This window comes from Coregonus clupeaformis, chromosome 6, assembly GCF_020615455.1.
Source record: "Coregonus clupeaformis isolate EN_2021a chromosome 6, ASM2061545v1, whole genome shotgun sequence".
Classification (NCBI taxonomy): Eukaryota; Metazoa; Chordata; class Actinopteri; order Salmoniformes; family Salmonidae; genus Coregonus; species Coregonus clupeaformis.
The window spans coordinates 14,569,607-14,583,236 of NC_059197.1; the positions used below are offsets into that span (position 1 = coordinate 14,569,607).

Consider the following 13,630-nt stretch of genomic DNA (forward strand, 5'->3'; position numbering starts at 1 on the left):
TTTCTTAAACCCAGTTTTGTTTTTGTCATTCTGAATGAGAAAGTATCACACCGAGCAGTGCAAGTTATTTTCTGCCACATCTACAGAGTACAAAATGACTATAATCTTTCTCAATCATCCCTCTCTTCCGTATGCACCTTTGGGAGGAAGCGCAATGGTTCCCTAATTGCATTGTGGGATACGTTAAGCATGGAGAAACAAGTTTGAGATGAGACCAAGCAAAATCTTGTAAATCACTGTCTTGTAAACATCTGTAAGCATCTCTAAACTGTTCACATTATGCTCAACAAGACTTTCAAATGAGACAACTGAACCAATCTGTATTTTCCTCCGAAAATAACCCCCAAATAGAAGAAGAAAGTACCCGTGTTGCCAATGCGACCGCAGATGTAGCTCCTAGCTTAATGAAACCCAGTGGACAATGTGAAATTGTCCTCAAGGGCATTTATCCAGATCAGCCTAATGGATTTATCTAGGCGGAGGAGGACCTGATGCCCAATTGATGAGTATGGACTGCAGACATCTGTCCAGGGCCCCTCCAATGAATGCACAAGTCACTGCTAACCTTCTGGCCCAATTATTCCAATATATTCACCCTGGGCTTATAATAACGAGCTGCCATCACATCTGCAGGGTAAGGGCATCGAGAGAGAGAGCCTACACAACTACAGGACATACTAAGTAAGCATTTCACTGTAATGTCTGCACCTGTTGTATTCGGCGCATGTGGCCAATACAATTTGATTTGATTTGATTTGATTTACTGTGTAGCAGTGTATCCATCTAGACTGCAGAAATATACGCTGGAAACTTAAGCTCATGATTAGCTGTAAGGGGGCGGGGGAGAAGGGGTGCTTTTCAGACCTGGGTCAAATACCGTACATATGCCAAATGCATACAAATGATTGAGCTGTGCTTGATTTATATTGCCTGTTACCATGTAATCAAAGTGATAGTCTCCCAAGTGTAAACTTCAAGCTAATGAGTCTATTCATGCTATTTTTAGATGCATGCCTTTGTCATTTTTGTTTCATACATGAGCACAATATGATTTGGATCTGTTGGAGTCCACCAGAGAATTATGGCTTGGTACAATACCACATTACAGGGCATTTGTGTGACATATTATTAATTCTGAACGCATTTAACTGAGAACATTTGACTTTTTTAACAAATGGTCATTCTCTCTCACATCCTAAAAGTGGAAGAGCTCAGTGATTTGATTCTGGGGCCAGTGGGTTCAGGTTCACTGCACACTTCTCCTATAGAGCTGTTAATTAAAGGCTGGAGCAGGAGACACTGAAGGCACAGCGGACGCCAACAGGTCTGACTCTAAGCTTTATTACTTTATCTAACCCTACCACTCCAGTATCCCTGCACATTGTATGGTATTGGCACTGACCCTGGAACTGACCTTGTATATAGCTTACATACGTTATTGTGTTCTTCTTATTTCTATTTCTTGTGTGCTATTGTTCTACTTTACTTTATTTTATAGTATAATATCTTTACTACTGATATTGATTACTGCATCGTTGGGAAAGCGCTTGCAAGAAAGACATTTCACTGTACTTGTGCATGTGACAATATCAGTACTTGAAAATGTGGACATTAAATCAACGTTTAAAATGTGTTGGAGTTTCCTCAGCAGCCAGACAGACTTGATCATGCATACGCACAGATTCTCTCTGATCTGGGCTTGGGAGAGGTCAAGCGGGTGTTTTAGCAATGCCAGTCTGGCTAAATAGAGTCTTGGCAAAGTTGGAGTGACAAGGCCGGTTGGGTTTGAAGATTTAATGGTGCATTAGTCCCACCGGTCTGCGTGAGGAGAAGGGGCCTCAGTCCTCAGTTTCTGTGGTGGTGTGAGACGAGCCAGTGTGAGCCACCCAACCCGCCACAGCACAGCGTTGGAAGTAATTGGGGCCTACTTGAAATGCATCTGAACAACAACATCAACAGAGCTGTTCTCCAACCTGTCATCTCTCACTGCTCCTGACACTGTTTGACAGGGTTGAACCGGGTCTGACGCTGATGCACAAGCCTCTCTGCTCTTCCACACCAAATCACATTTTGTGTGACCAATTTGAGCTATTACGCAGAAGCATTATTTTCTCTTCACAGCGACTAAATGTCAAACTATAATTGAATCAATAACCAGTCGTAGCGAGAGGTGGAAGTTTAGGATTGATTAAACAGAGTTCCTGTTATGGGGCGAGGGAGTGCATGCATTGACGTTAGGCAATGTATCGGTGCGTGGGTTTGGTTTTTGTAGATGCCATGGCTTAGTGAGTCCAGCAATGCCAGTGCTGCACTGAGAGAAATCACTAACTTATCAATAATTCAAGTAGACTATATATCTCTGCTGTAAATACAGTATGTTTATCACTGCTAGTCAACACAACAAAATATGCTGTCTACATTACCCTCAAGTAACTCCAGCGAAATGCGAAAGTCAGATGGCGTCCTGTGCCAATCCTGTTTCATACTGTGTAACGGGGATGATTGAGCCGCTGAAGCAGAAAATTTGTTAGCATTCAGGGCCCGTGGCGAAAATGGTCATGGTCTTAATAATGTGTTTGTGGGGGATTAGTAAATCTGATTGGTCTCAGATCTAAAAAGATTCAGTCAATGGATGTCGTAATGGGCTAACCCTCTGCATTACTGCTGTTGCCTTGTCAGCTTTTTACAGGGAGCTACCCTGTACCCGGTGGATTGAGCAACACAGGTGGAAGTGAGAGTGCAATGGCATCTATATGCAGTGGGGAACCAACCGTGAGGGCCTTCTACGCCTTCAGAGAAAACCTAAGGATTAATGAAATAATTGCTGTAGTTTTAATTAATATTTAATATTTTCAATAATGTTTCAATGATATTCTAATTACATTATTATTATTCTATTATTCTGATATAAAGGGATACTTTGTGATTTTGGCAATTTTAAATTCAGGCTGTAACAACAAAATGTAGAAATAGTCAAGGGGTGTGAATAATTTCTGAAGGCACTGTAGATAGAAGGCATCTGCCATTCAACTGTATTGTAACGACCCGGTATTGTGTTCTGTGTTCGTGGGTGTGTTATCGTTCTCATGGGTGCTAGCAGGGGTTAAATATGCCAGGACAGATGGAAAGGTTGGGGGGGGGGGGTATGATGGGTAATCCCGCGGGGTTTTGGAATGCTTAAATAGGGGTTACGGTCTCATCTCTCTCTCTTCTGTTCGGGACCCTTGACTTGACATGTTATATTTGTGTATGTTCGAGGTTTAGCGGCGTGGGCTGTGGCCTGAACAATAGCCCATTCAGGAATAAACCTGTGTTCTGCCTGTACACCTGGTGCCCGTCTCTCTTTTACTTTATGACCCAGCTGGGTCATTACAGTATAGACAGGTGGGTTGTTTAGCAACAAAACCGATGTGTGCGCAGCCGTGGGAGAAAAACAGGTAGGGGTTGGCATAGAATCAAATGATTGTTGACAACATGTAAACTATATTTCCTCTCAAAATCTTTACTGAAAAACATAAATACATTTGCACAATGAGCACTTGTCTCTCAAATACATAATTACAGTTGTTGGTTAGCTAGTTAGCCATATTAGCATAGATGTGATAAGAGTCAATACACCGCAAAACAATATATGGTATCAATATCAAGATACAACGAGCTGAAACGAGCCACCAACGATTCCTCACATAACAGCTTCTTGTCATTGTTGCTAGCTGTCTGATCATCCAGAATCATTACAGCACACGGACTTCTATCCCATCGACGCGCGCGCATCATTTTCATGGCGTTGTCAGCTAACCTGTCTATTAAGGCAGAATTTTGGAGTGACAGTGGAATCAACCAACCAATCACATTTTGACTTGTAATGGGTGAGACCGTTTTTACAAAAACGTATGCGAACAGTAGTTTTCCCGCAGTCTAGCTAGCTAGCTTTTGTTGTAGGCTAGTGTGCAGTGGCTGCAGCAGGTGTTATCGAAGAGGATGTTGTTGCTAATTTGTTAGCTTTGCCCGTTTTAAGATTAACTTTTAACAAAAAGTCACGTTTCAAATGGTCATCATTTGGTGCGTGGAACTGTGTTTGCTATTGCAGCTCGCTTGCTGTGATTAGCTATCTCTTTGAAAATAACTTATGTGTGTGAAACCTTGTTGCATTTCAACTTTAGACCACCGGTTACTTTGTACGCTGAATGTGAAAAAGATGTTTGCAATGGGAAGTAATAGTTGTACATTTCGATTAGGAAATACTTAGCCTAATGGTTGTGTTTTTGTATTCTTATGATTGGGACCTACTGGCTTATTATGTCCGAGTGAATCTTTAACATCATGCTTTGTGTGACTGCTGTCTTTTTATCGGCCCTATGTGTTTTACAAAAAGTGAGCTCTCGTACATGGAGTGTGCTGCATATTACTGTCACTGTCCTTTATGAGTCTGTCACACTCACACCCTTTGTGTCACTGTTGTCGCTTTTGGTGATAGTGATGGCGTTAGGCTACAATAGGTTGTGTAAGCAGTGTGGTTGTTGTTGTTGCTGGTAGCATTATCTGTGCGGGTGCTGTCTCTGTGTGAGTGGCAGCCCGAAGCGTGGCTCAGCCTCAGGCCTGTTTGATTCAGTTGGGCGCATTAAGTGATCATATGTTTCTGGGGGTTTTCTAGTTTTTTTCTCCCCACAGAAGGCCTAGGTCCAATAGCCACGGTTCGCCACTGTCTGTATATATCCTGTCACTGGGGCATTTCTGTGTGGCTCTGGCACTGGCTCACCAGGGTCGCTTTATAGGGGTGGAGGTTTCTGCACGAGGCCATTGTAGAGAGTGTGATTTGTTTTCCCTCTTTGTCTTTAAAGGTCATCGGCTTGTTTCCGTCCATCCATTCTGTCAGAAAATGGAGCCTAAACCTTTGTTAAATCTGAAGGATTTATGACATGGCCCTTGGGTTTTGTCCACAGTGTTATTGAGGGATGTATGTGTATTCCAGGGCTTATTGTGGTCCGCTGTTGCCATTATTACTGTTTAATCTGAGTAATCGCAGCAAGGGTGTTTTAAAATGGTACATGATGTGTGTTAATGATCTACAAGCCTTCTAGGCGCTGTGGCAGACCAGGGTGTTTGATCAAGACGTTTACATAGATCAGACACGGACACAAGTGTGATACCTCAGTTTCAAGGTGTTTATTTAAAACAATAAAGAAAAAGAAAAGAAACCGGTCTCCTCCAGGAGACCTCTTCTGGGTTACGGCCTTCTGGGCTCTGGGGAATGCTGTCTCCTCTGGGGTAGAACACCGAGCCCCTCGGTTATATCAGACTGTGAGGACGTCTGTCTGGTAGCAACCCCTGCCCCTTTAGCCCTGTCAGGGAGGGGGTGGTTGTCAGTGCGATGTACGTCTCCCTTCTCGATAGGGCATCCGCGTTCCCATGCTTCGCCTCTGAACTGTGCACAACAGAAAAAGAGAAGCGTTGAAGGGACAAGAACCACCTGGTGACTCGATCGTTTCTGTCCTTTACCCTGGTGATCAGGGTGAAGTGGGTGCACCACTGGTCCCGTCGCCGTCCCGGGTTTTGATGAGAACACGGCCAAGGCTGTCCTCATGTGCCACCTCTTCAATAGATTCACGTGGTAAATCTGTTGGGGTTTACGTCTCCCCGGCTGCCGTACGTGGTAATTTACGGCTCCCAACTTCTCTGTCACCTCATACGGCCCGTGCCAGGTGGCCAGGAACTTATTTCTGCGGTGGGGATCAAAACTAGCACCTTGTCACCCACATGGAACTCTCGGGGCTGGGTACCCCGATTGTATACCTTGGCTTGGGCGCGCTGGGCCTTCTCCATATGTTCACTTAACACTGGCCATATGGCTGTCATCCTCTCCCTCATCGTCTCTACGTGTTCCATCACGCTGCGCAAAAGGGTCGGCTGGGGTTCCCACACCTCCTTGGCAAGATCCAGTAGGCCACAGGGTCTCCTCCCATTGAGAAGTTCAAAAGGGGAAAAGGCCTGGGGCACTTCTCGGATTGAGAACATTAGGTGGGGTAGTAGCTGGTCCCAGTTCTTCCCGTCTCGCTCGATGACCTTCCGCAACATTTGTTTGAGCGTTTTATTGAGCCGTTCAATGAGCCCTTTATCTGTAGGAGACCACACAAAGATTTCATTAGTCGGGACATGAACTCGGTACCTTGGTCGGTCAGGATCTCGTTCGAGATGCCCAACCGGCTGATGAGGTGGAACAGCTCCCGGGCGATTCCCTTGGAGACTGCCGCCTGTAAGGGAATGGCCTCAGGATATCGGGTGGCATAATCTACTATTACCAGGATGTACCGGTGTCCTCCGGCCATTTTTACCAGGGGGCCCACTACGTCCATGGCGATGCGTTCAAACGGCACTCTGATGATCAATAGGGGAACCTGCGGATTCCAGAAATGTGCTTTTGAGGGGGGGGGGGTTTGACACTCCGGGCAGCTGCAGCAATAGTCTTCCAAGGCCCGCCTCATCCCGGGCCAGTGGAACTGGGCAGCAATCCGTTCCTGGGTCTTCTCCATCCATGCACAGTAGGTCGCTCATCTGGGCTTGGGGGGAAGCTTCGAACCTCTAGTCGTGGACCAGTTGGGCCCGACAGGCCAGGCTGTACCTGTAGAGGCTGTGTACCTCCCTCTTCAGACAGTCGTAGTCAGCCGCCTGTTCGGTGTTGAGGTCATAATATGCCTTTTGGGCATCTCCGGACAGGAACGGAGCCAGCAGACTCGCCCACTTCGCCTTGAGCCATCCTTCCTGGAGTGCTGTCCGTTCGAACGTGCAGAGGTAGGTCTCGATGTGGTCATCCTCCGTTAGCTTGATAAAAAACTGATTGGGATGCGATTCGGTCTGCATTTCTCCTCGCAGCTTCCTGACTTCCTCCAGCAGGCGGACATGCTGTAGACACTGTTCTTCCAGCGTTCATTCCTGAATGTCCTGTTGCGCTTGTTGGGCCCAAACGAACTGAGCTATCAACTCGTCCATGCTGATACTGCGTAAACGTCAAACCCCCTGGTCACCAGGCCTCGACGAGTCTCCCCCTGGTGGCTTGTCCGCGGTACACCACAGCGCTCATAGTGCTCCCTCTTCACACAATATCTGTCTGCAAAGCGTGTTAGAATTCAACGCAGAATGCAAAGCTTACTGTACAATGGTATGGGACAGAAACAATGTAATATGCCCATGTTAGACAACCTTATCAAGACCATAGAACAGAACAGGCTGTCTTTGTCGATACGTTAAGGGATCCTCTCAGCTAGCCTCCACACTAACCTACTGTATTATACTGTCAGCCAGTGGAGTCTTGCACGTCGCAACCTATATTCTTCTCTAAGCTCCCTGTTGGGAGGTGCACTCTACAGACTGCGACACAAGCTGTGTGACTACACCACCTAAATTACAGGTTGAGGTCATTCTGTTAGAAGGAAAGATGGGTGCAACATAAACACTTCTGTTATGTCAGTGTTGGAGTAACACTCAGGTAGTAGACTGCTGTGGACAGAGAAGAAAACACAGCCGTGCTACCACACCATCCTCTCCTCTCCCAGGTAGGCAGAATACATTGTGACAGCAACATACAGGGGTGCAGTGGGGGAGGTGCTGGGGTCAGGGGTCAGGGGTCAGGGGCTGCACTTATTACTCTGCCCATAGCTACTCAGCTATTATGCATGTGTTTGTGATGGTGATATGCCTCTGAATCAATGTTCTGTGTGTGTGTGTGTGTGTGACACATGTGTCAGTGATTGTGTGTGTCTGCATGCGCCTCTCATTTGGAGCTGCTGCTGCTGCTAACCTCCAGGCAGACAGGCCTGATAGATGTGAACATGACTGATACTACATTTCCAGCTGTCTCTAATACCCCCTTTATCTCCTCTCCTCTCCTCTCCTCTCCTCTCCTCTCCTCTCCTCTCCCTCTCCTCTCCTCTCCTCTCCTCTCCTCTCCTCTCCTCTCCTCTCCCTCTCCCTCTCCTCTCCTCTCCTCTCCTCCTCTCCTCTCCTCTCCTCTCCTCTCCTCTCCTCTCCTCTCCTCTCCTCTCCTCTCCTCTCCTCTCCTCTCCTCTCCTAACACAATCCCACAGCCCCAAGGGGAGATCCAAGTGCAAACACAAAATCAGCATAATGAGATTATGCATAAAATACCTGGCTGCCAAAATCCATTAAGAAAAAGGTGAGACATGTATGAATGGATCAGCCTCATTGGCTGCAGTGGTAAACAATAGCCAGCGAGATTGGCCAGCATTAGTGGGGGGCGAATCACACGTGAGACAGAAGCGTGAGTGATCATACCATACAGTACACACACCCTACATGGAGGGGTAAGATTTGGAACCCGAGCTGAAAATGCTCTGGTCCCCCCAGCAGCAGTAACAGCAGCAGTAACAACATCATAAACAACAGCAGTAACACCATCATAAACAACAGCAGTAACACCATCATAAACAACAGCAGTAACACCATCATAAACAACAGCAGTAACACCATCATAAACAACAGCAGTAACACCATCATAAACAACAGCAGTAACAGTAGCAGTAACTACCACAAAAACAACAGCAGTAACAGCAGCAATAACAGCAGCAGTAACAACAGCAGTAACAGCAGCAGTAACAGCCGCAGTAACTACCACAGTAACAGCAGCAGTAACTGTAGCAGTAACAACAGCAGTAACTACCACAGTAACAACCACCGTAACAGCAGCAGTAACTGTAGCAGTAACAGCAGCAGTAACAGCAGCAGTAACTGTAGCAGTAACAACAGCAGTAACAGCAGCAGTAACTGTAGCAGGAACAACAGCAGTAACTACCACAGTAACAACCACAGTAACAGCAGCAGTAACAGCAGCAGTAACTACCACAGTAACAGCAGCAGTAACACTAGCAGTAACAACAGTAGTAACAACAGCAGTAACAGCAGCAATAACACTAGCAGTAACAACAGTAGTAAATATCACAGTAACAGCAGCAGTAACAGCAGCAGTAACAGCAGCAATAACATCAGTAACAATAGCAGTAACAGAAGCAGTAAAAGCAGCAGTAAATATCACAGTAACAGCAGCAGTAACAGCAGCAGTAACAACAGCAGTAACTACCACAGTAACTACCACAGTAAAAGCAGCAGTAACAACCACAGTAACAGCAGCAGTAACAGTAGCAGTAACAACAGCAGTAACAGCAGCAGTAACAGCAGCAATAACATCAGTAACAACAGTAGTAACAGCAGCAGTAACAGTAGCAGTAACAACAGCAGTAACAGCAGCAGTAACAGCAGCAGTAACAGCAGAAATAACATCAGTAACAACAGCAGTAATAGAAGCAGTAACAGCATCAGTAACAACAGCAGTAACAGCAGCAGTAACAACAGCAGTAACTACCACAGTAACAATAGCAGTAACAGCATTAGTAACATCTATGGCGCAAACCACTCCGCAGGGACACAGCTGCTGTCTGTGGAGGTAAAGGGCTTTCTGGAGGGGGAGAGTGGAGAGGGAGAGAGTGGAGGGGGAGAAGGGAGAGAAAGAGAAGGGGAAAGGGGGAGAAAAGGGAAGAGGAGGGAGAAGGGTACGATAGAGCAGAATACAGATTATTTTCTCTTCGTGGGCAGCCAGAAGACAAACACAAGCATCAAGCATAATGCCCCATGGAGCCACAACATCCTCCTACAGCTCTAGGCCTGACAGCTTGTTTTGCAGAGTACATTTTATTATGCGTTTGCTTTTCAGCTGTTTATTAAAAGGCCAGTGGAGACTGGTGGCCAGAGAAGAAGTGGAGAGTGGAGCAAAATAATCCCTCCTTCCCTCCCTCTCGCCATCCCTTGCTCCATCCCTCCCTGATGTCGGCATGTAACTGGTGGTGGCAGCTCTGAGTGAATAAATAATGTAGCACAAAGGGGTCTGGCCACGCTGGCGTCACTCTGGGAACAATCGCTGTGGTTAATATTCATTGCATGGAGATTTGCAGGGTAAAGGGAGAGCCCCTATGAATCACTTTACACTTGGCTTCCGCACAGCAAAACTCCTCTAGCTCTGTAATCTGAATGTAAAGGTGGCAGACGCCATGCCACTGGTGGCAAGTCTGCCCTGGTTTTACTGTTGCCCAGTCTGGGAGAGGATGGATGCAGACTGAGGGGAGAGTTTCTCTCTCTGAGAAATGGGGCAGGTGTTTTTGTGTGAAGAGTGCAACGCTATAATCTCCTCGTTCCTGTACTCTTTCCACACGTTGCCTCGGGCTGGTTAAACTACCTGAAACTGTAGAAAACCCTACTGCGTTCAAACAGCAAAACAACATTTTTTGAGCTGACATCAAAAGAGTTGTGAATAGCACCCAGTGGAACAAGTTTGAAGACGCAGTCAGAATGAAAGTAGATGGTTTTCACAAGCAGCCACATGGTCTTACTTTTCCTTAGCTCTAGAACTCTGCTGATCTCTTTTAAAACGTTCTTGCAAAGTTTTGGCTACAGTGGCGAAGTCTTTTCTCCTCTAGCCCCGGCCTGTCATTCATACCCAATGCGCCGGGCTGTGAAGTGTGCCTGGCGGTGATATAAATGTTAACCCATGAGTTAGGGCTGACCGTTCTGGCCAAGCGTGGCCAAATGTGTATTTCTTACCATCAGCATTCTACACTATGTACTGTTGGTCCCAAGGGGTACTGTGTGACACAGAATCCGATGACAGGCCCTGTTCAATAAATTAGATCTGGATGCTATTTGCTGACATAGTTGTACTGGAGCAGGGGCTAAATATGTCCAGGCTCACACAGACAGACAGACAGACAGAGAGAGAGAGAATGGTATAAGTACACTGTCACCCGGATGAGAGAACAGCTGGGTGTTGGGCTGCCTCATGCCAGGAAACAACATATACAGTTGAAGTCGGAAGTTTACATACACTTAGGTTGGAGTCATTAAAACTTGTTTTTCAACCACTCCACACCTTGTTAACAAACTATAGTTTTGGCAAGTCGGTCAGGACATCTACTTTGTGCATGACACATGTAATTTTTCCAACAATTGTTTACGGACAGATTATTTCACTTATAATTCACTGTATCACAATTCCAGTGGGTCAGAAGTTTACATACACTAAGTTGACTGTGCCTTTAAACAGCTTGGAAAATTCCAGAAAATGATGTCATGGCTTTAGAAGCTTCTGATAGGCTAATTGACATCATTTGAGTCAATTGGAGGTGCACCTGTGGATGTATTTCAAGGCCTACCTTCAAACTCGGTGGCTCTTTGCTTGACATCATGGGAATATCAAAGGAAATCAGCCAAGACCTCAGAAAGATAATTGTAGACCTCCACAAGTCTGTTTCATCCTTGGGAGCAATTTCCAAACGCCTGAAGGTACCACATTCATCTGTACAAACAATAGTACGCAAGTATAAACACCACGGGACCACGCAGCCGTCATACCGCTCAGGAAGGAGACACGTTCTGTCTCCTAGAGATGAACGTACTTTGGTGCGAAAAGTGCAAATCAATCCCAGAACAACAGCAAAGGACCTTGTGAAGATGCTGGAGGAAACAGGTACAAAAGTATCTATATCCACAGTAAAACGAGTCCTATATTGACATAACCTGAAAGGCCGCTCAGCAAGGAAGAAGCCAGTCGCAAGGGTAGTGTACCTGTTGAAAATGAGAAAATACAACCCTCTCTCCAGAAATAAGGAGACTGAAAAGATTTGGCATGGGTCCTCAGATCTTCAAAAAGTTCTACAGCTGCACCATCGAGAGCATCCTGACTGGTTGCATCACTGCCTGGTATGGCAACTGCTCGGCCTCCGACCGCAAGACACTACAGAGGGTAGTGCGTACGGCCCAGTACATCACTTGGGCCAAGCTTCCTGCCATCCAGGACCTGTGGTGTCAGAGGAAGGCCCTAAAAATTGTCAGACTCCAGCCACCCTAGTCATAGACTGTTCTCTCTGCTACCGCACGGCAAGCGGTACCGAAAGGCTTCTAAACAGATAATCATGGCTACCCGGACTATTTGCATTGTATGTACATATTACCTCAATTACCTTGACTAACCTGTGCCCCCGCACATTTACTCTGTACCGGTACCCCCTGTATATAGCCTCCCTACTGTTATTTTATTTTACTGCTGCTCTTTCATTATTTGTTATTTGTTATTTGTTACCTAGCTATTTTTTTTTACATATAACATTTATTTTTCTTAAAGCTGCATTGTTGGTTAAGAGCTTGTAAGTAAGCATTTCACTGTAAGGTCTACACCTGTTGTATTCGGCGCATGTAGCAAATACAATTTGATTTGATTTGATTTGATGACTGTAGTCGATGAAAGCTCTCCATGTGCTCTTGCTGTCTCCTGCTATTTGAGCAGGAAGGAACATGATGATGGGGATTATCAGTGATTCCTCATGTCAGTCAGTCACTCAGTCAAGCCACCATCAGGTTCCCTGTTCCTTCAGACTGCCTGTATGGCTCTGTAGTCTACTGCATACAATATGCATGGCTTAAATCTCCAACACTTCCACAATGCTGCTACAGCTAAACACGTACATGGACTCAGGACAAATATCTTTCCTCATGTTAGGATCTTTATCAGCATTAAAAAATAATTATCTTCATGATTATAATGTCTCTGTTTGTGCTCCTGCTGCAAGCACCTCTTCACATTTCTACTAAAGGGTTTAATCAGGCATGGAGAGAGAGAGACATAAATATTATTTACCGTAGGCTTCAGTGATGGACTGCTATTCCTACCACATGCTGCGGAAGGACTGCCGTTCATTATCAAAATCCTGGTTTTGTCCCTGCTTGTTTTGCCTCTTTCTGCTTCTCTGTGTGCTTAGTCTTAGACAGAGACAGCATTCAAAGCATCCCTTTATTTTATCCCGCAGTGGCAGCTGACACCGTTATTCAAGCCTTGGATGATGGATGGAGAAAAGAGGGAAAATAAAAGAGAGAGGGGGAGAATTTCCTTGGCTTAATTTTCTTTCCTTCTCTCCTCAGCGCAGGCTCACACACAGATACACGCAAACGAAGGGGGATGTCAGAGAGAGATGGCGATGTGTTTTGCTCCGTGGTCGTCCTTCTCCTTCTCTCTCTATCTGTCCCTCCCTCCCTCTCTCTTCCTCTCTCTCTGTCTATCTCTGTCTCTGTTGCCGTGACTCGGCAGTTGTCACAGAGGCAGGCTGTGCTGTGCTGTCGTAACTGGGGAGATGGGTCTTCGCGTGGAGAGACAACTGTGAATGTGATTAGGTTGGACTAAAGTAGCTTCTTAGCCGAGGCAGAGACCCCCCTCCCCTTGTAGAGATGGTCTCGCTAATGGCATGTACCATTAAGGCTCAGAGCAGGGTGGGCTTCAGCAGAGAGAGAGGGAAAAGGGAGGGGGGATAGCGAGAGCCAGGCAGAAAAAGAAAGGAAACATGGTGAACTGAGCGTATTCCTCATCTATTCCCACCTCACTCCTTTCTGGAACCTTTCTCCTTTTCCTCTAATTTATTTTTACCTTTTAAATGAGAGGATCCTTGTTATGCACACTTTTCTCTGTGAGTGGTCCAGACAGTTAAAATTAACCATACTGTATGCAATTCCCCCTACCACTACTGAAGGCTGTTTTATCACACAGCCCCCAACCCCCTTTTCACCCTGCTACATGTGCAAC

General features: G+C 45.9%; 1 protein-coding gene across 2 annotated transcripts in view; it reads right to left on the bottom strand.

The window, feature by feature from the left end:
* LOC121567764 (galactosylgalactosylxylosylprotein 3-beta-glucuronosyltransferase 1) overlaps positions 1 to 13,219 on the bottom strand; it is a 104,356-nt gene extending 91,137 nt beyond the window's left edge. For both annotated transcript variants that reach the window (XM_041878023.2, XM_041878022.2), the window contains exon 1: positions 12,695 to 13,219. The gene's annotated coding sequence lies outside the window, so the exon portion shown is untranslated. The remainder of the gene's footprint in view (positions 1 to 12,694) is intronic.
* Positions 13,220 to 13,630: the final 411 nt, after the last annotated feature.